General features: G+C 44.6%; 1 long non-coding RNA gene across 1 annotated transcript; it reads right to left on the bottom strand.

Moving 5' to 3' along the window:
- Positions 1-528: 528 nt before the first annotated feature.
- On the bottom strand, positions 529-3,428 carry LOC109299624. Its single transcript, XR_002097940.1, has 2 exons — positions 3,319-3,428; positions 529-963 (listed from the first exon to the last, which is right to left on the bottom strand). It is a non-coding gene; the product is annotated as an uncharacterized LOC109299624 (long non-coding RNA).
- Between the last annotated feature and the right edge of the window lie 2,211 nt (positions 3,429-5,639).

Raw genomic sequence — 5,639 nt, 5'->3', positions numbered from 1 at the left:
GTGGAATGATGCCCTCCCCCAGAGGCTTTGCCATGGGAAACAGCCTTGCTCCTAGGGATGGGTGGTGGGGCTGGGAGACAAACAGGGCACAAAGAGTATGCCCCAGGAAGCCCATGCCACTGATTGTCCCTAAGCAGCAGCAACCCAAACCTATGTTGCTATAGCAGCTGCCACTCAAGTGAGGAGAGCCCTGGTGGGTAAGACTCTTCTTTCCCTTCCCTCCGCTGTGTGCACCTCCTCCTCTCCCCTCCTCTTCAGTGGTCAACATAAGTCAAAGGCCTAGCAAGTTCTTTCAGCACCCAGGGTTGGGGTGGGGGTGGAATTATCTCACTAGTTGTTTTAGCCATTTTTAATAAAACAGAAAAACATTTTAATCCTTGCTAGATCTAAAGCAATTAACTAACAAAGGCTTACCATCTTTGCAGCAACGGATGGAATGTGACTCTCTGAGCAGATGGGAGACTAAAAGAAGGGAAAAGGTAGGGTGCTGTGGGTCCTAAATGGAATAGAAGGGACAGTAGTGGAGTCTTGGAATTGATATAATTTAATAAAAGAATTGTTATACATTTAAATGTGTATTTTTTAAAAACAAAATAGGTCTCTGCCTTGCCAAAAAATCTTTAGCTATTTTTGTTAAAACTAAACAGCAAAATAGTTTGTGCCTTGCTAGTTCTAAAGCAGTTAACTAACAAAGACAGTCTCTGTCCAACCAACTAGCCTTGTGGCAGCGTCTGAATGATGTTGTATAAAATACTTGTTTTGTTTAGTGTACATTATAGAAGCCATTGACTTCAGGCAGAGATGGGTTCAACACTCCAAGCTCAAGTCCAAAATACAAACTGAAATGTCTCTGAAGTTCCAGGGTAGCCGAAACTATGAACTGGATTTAAATTTAGTCTGGATATTCAAAAGAAAATATGCTGTTCAGTTTTCTCCTTGCTACTGGAATCTTCACCCCTTTTTCTGTGCAAGAAAGGAACCAAAGGCAAAGTTATGTTTACTAAAGAGTACACAGTAAACTACAACACAGACTTTTGCAAGATAATGAGGCAGGGAGAGAGGGAAAGAAAAGTCCCTTATCTGAAAAGGTGCTTTTTCTTTCCCATCGGATAGGGTTATCACCACTTAAACTTTAACTGTTGCTCTTCTATTGCAGTGAGCTTGCCCTTTAGATGTTCACAGGCATAGAGATCAGCTTTGTTTGCTATCCCCAGGTGCAAACCTCATTAACCAATGTTTGTTTCCTTTATGTTTTCAGCCTTCAGATAATGTCACTAGGTTAATGGATAATGAAGGTGGAGAAATGGGGCTAAGAAGTTAAGGGGAAATCCGGGAATCATATTACATCTCTAACCTGAATTTTAAGGTTAATTGGAGGAGTACAGCTATCCAATTCAAGTATACCTTGAATATGGGGCTGCTTTGATTTAAAAAAAAACAAAACAAAAACCTGACAGTGGGAAACAATGCACATGCAGATCCCTGTATTTGCAAGTTGTAAATGTTCTACAAAAATTTACTTTTGCTGCAGGAAAAGGCTTCCTTCTGTTGCTCAAAGCACTCCAGATGCTAGTGTACTTAGTATACAGCATAAGTAACCAAGCTGGACAGAGAAAGCAAGGTAATGGAAGTTTACATTCATTTTTCAGTATTCCTGAGGGACAGATTGTTTGGTCTGCCAAATTTCTCTGCTTACGCAGTGCACAGTAAACTTAAACTGACCAGAGTTTCCCACAGTACAATTCCCCCTGTGCAGAAGAAAATTCTGCTTGTTTAAATCTGGCTGAGGTACTGCAGCCATCTCCACCAGCTGCTCCCTCCTGCCCCACAGGAAAGGGGGGTGAGAAGAGGGTTGACATTTTGTCAGGGAATGAAACAGAAGGTTGTGATGGAGCTGAGCTTCAAAATGCCTTATCTGCTGCTGGTGTAAGCTCCAATTTAGGAAGGCAGGATTGTTAATTTCCTTATGGACTTTTCTGTAGCACTTTTTATTATTGTATCTCAGGGGATACAATGAATGAATGAAGATAAATTAATTTATCTTCTCAACACCCATGAGAAGTAAGGGTGTCATATCCCCATTTTACAGATGGAGAGCTAAGACACAGGGACTAGGGCCCAAATCTTATTTCACATATTTGGCCCAGATCCCATTTTACTCTGCTTGACTAGACTTGTCTTCTTGTGCATATTTAGAAGTATGACCACTTGGACATTTAACTCCACTGAGACTCTGTTGCAGTCCTATCTGCCTGGAAAATGCATACATTCAGTGCACAATGCATAAACCTCATATAAGTCTCCAAACCACGCATCAGAGAAAAGATAGGCCTAATGACTTGACACGGAGAAAGCAGCCTTTTAACTCAATAGCCTAGCCGTTAGGTTATGTACCCCAGGAAGCAACAGAAACCCAGGTTTTTAACCCCTCCTCAGTCAGGCAGGATGTTTGAACACCCATCTCCTGCTTCTCAGCCAAATGTCCTAACCATTAAGTCAGAGCTTACCCTCCATCCCTGTGACAGGGTGCCATCTTTGGCTGCTTTTTTTTTTTTTGTAGGCCGGTGAGTGGGCACCTGTCAAGTCTTGCTGTATTTTCCTCCCCTGGGGATCAGCTTCACCTCCTTTACTCATCTGCCACAACTTGATGTTACTTGGTTCTTAAAAACAGGAAGACTGACCCAAAAGGTTCCCAGACAGGCTCTAGGCTCACCATCTGTATGATAATGTGCTGTTGCCTTAAGGTCAAAATGCACACTTCTACCTCTCCTTGATGTGCCCCATGCCTCGCAGATGTTTTATAATTTTCGCTTTATGTTGGGGTCTTGGCCGCTAAGGGCTTACCCGCTCTCTCTCTCTCTAGCTAGGCCTCTCAGCCAAAGCCCACTAAGCAGGGCTTGACTCTGAGGCTCAAGCTCTCTAACCTGCTTGGGCTCAAGGCCCTCCATTTCAGACACTGGGCCTACTGGCTCTTCTACACCGAACCCCTGTGGCATCAGGCTGTTGGGGCCTCAGCCCCATCCGGCTTTGCCCCTCTTTCTGTAGCTAGGGCTGTTCGCCTAAGGCTGCCCACTAGGACCTGGCTTCGAGGCTCCTATCTTCCCTTCAAGAGACTCTGGGCTTGTGGCCCTAGTGCTGCAATCCTAGCGCACCAGGACTTCTTGAGGCCTCTATCATGGCACCCCATCAGTGTTAATGAGGCCTCCTCCTCTCCTACAGCCTCAGCCACAAACCACCAGCTTTAACATTAACGTAAACCATAGACCCCTATGGCCATATAACAAAAATAGAAATAAGACAGGCAAACTGCCCGCTTACACATGATTGTGCTTCTGTCTCACAGTGTGGCACATTTTTCCCAAGAAGGCTGCCACAGCTGCTCCATAGTCATCAGGAATCTCCCTCGCTGCAGCCCTTGGCCTTCTCCGCTTGAGGTTTATATAGTTCGGGCCTTCCCCTTCCTGTCACCTGACCAGATGGCAGGGCTCAATCCTTAACCCCTTCTCGACTGGATGGCTGCGCTTGGAAGGTTCTGGATTTAAAGGGGCTGCTCTGCTTCCTGATAACAGGGCTAGGGTTCCTTGTTACAATCCCCTGTTTTGAAGGTGGTCCACTGGGCAGCCAAAAGGAAAAGATATGTAGGGCAAGAAGGAGATCAGGCAAAAGGAATGATTACTCTGTGGCCAAATGAGATGGCACTGCCTTGGGAAGGAGAATGGCCTAGGATGTTCCGGCTGCTCCCAATGCCATTTATCCTTTTAATCCAATGATTGGTTAAAGCAAAATGCAAACATGACAATGGGAGCAGGAACAGGAGGAGATGTCTATGTGAAAGAGGCAAAAATGAGGAAAGATATAAAAATACATTTTATGCATCACTAGGACATTTTTAAACAAAGCTAAATTAAAAATAGCTAAAGAACACCACCACCCCTTCCCCTCTCCTCTCCCCCCCGCCAGTACCAGAGGATAGGTGCTGTCAAGGAAGCATGTACAGAGTTTTGTGAAACTGCTGAGGAGCTCTGCAGCTGTTCTAGACAAACTGTAGTTCTATAATCTTTCTTGTGTCCCCTATGAAAATGTGAGAGAGGACTAAGTATTTCCTGCTACACCTACAACCTTTTGGAAAGTATGGGGTTCTTTTCCCAGACTCGCACAGCGGGTCACCATGCCCTAACTATTGGCCCATCAGTCCCAGCTAAGGGAAATGTTTTGGGTCAGCATGCCCTAAAATCCAGGTTATTGTTCCTAGCTTCTGTTGTGTGTTGTCACACTTGACCACCATCTTCACATCCTCCACCCACAGCAGAAGGCTGGAGAATGCTGAGATGAAGAGACAATCAAATGTGCAAGAACCTGCAGACAATAAAAGGTGCCAATTGTTTCTTTTTCACCCAACCTTCAAAGCCAGAAAGTTTCTCACTGTGCACTAGTCCATATTTAACTACATATAATTACTAAAGAAACATACAGCTATTTCCCATGGTGGTCAGGGACTCAGCATTTCTAACAGGGAGATTTTTCCCTGAATGTATGCATTTATTCTATTCAGGCCTTTCACAGGTAGGCACTACCAAAAACCTTTCTTTTGGATGTAAAGTTCTTTGTTGTGTTAACCAAAATCTATAAACAAATATGAACTATCATCAGATACCGAAGGTGCCTGAACATGCTTTCACATATCTGTGTTAACAGTGGCCCATCCCCCTAGCCTTTCCCTCCCTCTCTCTTGTCCTTTGTCTGTAAAATACTTTATTCTCTTCTATTTAATGCTCCTAATCTATGCAGGTCAATTCAAAGTATCCGATGATGCCTTTCTGAATGAGTTAGTCTTTCAGGCTGGGTACAGACTTCACTTTTCACCAGGAGAATGGCCATTTTACCAATAAGGCTAGGGACGGACATTATACATAAACTGGTTTAAGTGATCAGAAACTGGTTTAAACCTGTAACAGAACAGATGTTTAGTGTACATAAACCAGTTTGAAAATAGTTGAAAATGGTTTGAGATAAACCTGGCTGAATATAGTATCAAACTTAACTGATTTTGGTCAAACCAGTTTATGCAATGTCTGTCCCAGACCCCTTGCTGATTTAAGATAAACCAGACAACCCCAGCATCCTGACATGTTCTCTGGGCTGGGCTGGGCAGGGCTCTCTGCTCCACAGCAGGGCTGACCCCTCCCCTTTGCTCCCTGGCTGCAACTCAGCTGAGACTTGCAGGCACAGCAGTGTCTGCCTGGCTTCTCCCTGCTAGGAAGGGATTATTTCCTACTCCCCTCTGCCTTACACAGACACCTCAGCATTAGCTAGCAGACCACATACTAGCTACAGTCCGTGCTGTGGGAGAGAACCAAGGCAGACAGGCTTTTTGGAGCTAATCAACAGGTAGCTGAATGTCCTTCCTTGTAAAAGCTGTTTAAGAAGAGCTGTTTGCTCCCCCACTTCCCCTCACCACTCCTAGCTAAGCAGGAATTCCCCCCTCCCCTCTGCCTTGCAGAGAGGTGTCTGTGTATTAGCTGGCAGACCACATGCTTGCTACAGTCCTTGCTGAATCAGCAGGGAGAATCAACAGAAATTTCCCTCTATTGTTTTCTTAATGGGATGATAAACACTGACTTAGGGGGTGACAGACAGTG

The sequence above is a fragment of the Gavialis gangeticus genome, unplaced genomic scaffold, assembly GCF_001723915.1.
Source record: "Gavialis gangeticus isolate Ggan-Ray unplaced genomic scaffold, GavGan_comp1, whole genome shotgun sequence".
In the NCBI taxonomy this organism is placed as follows: domain Eukaryota; kingdom Metazoa; phylum Chordata; order Crocodylia; family Gavialidae; genus Gavialis; species Gavialis gangeticus.
Note: the sequence above shows the minus strand (reverse complement) of the source record. Positions and strands in the feature narration are given on the sequence as shown.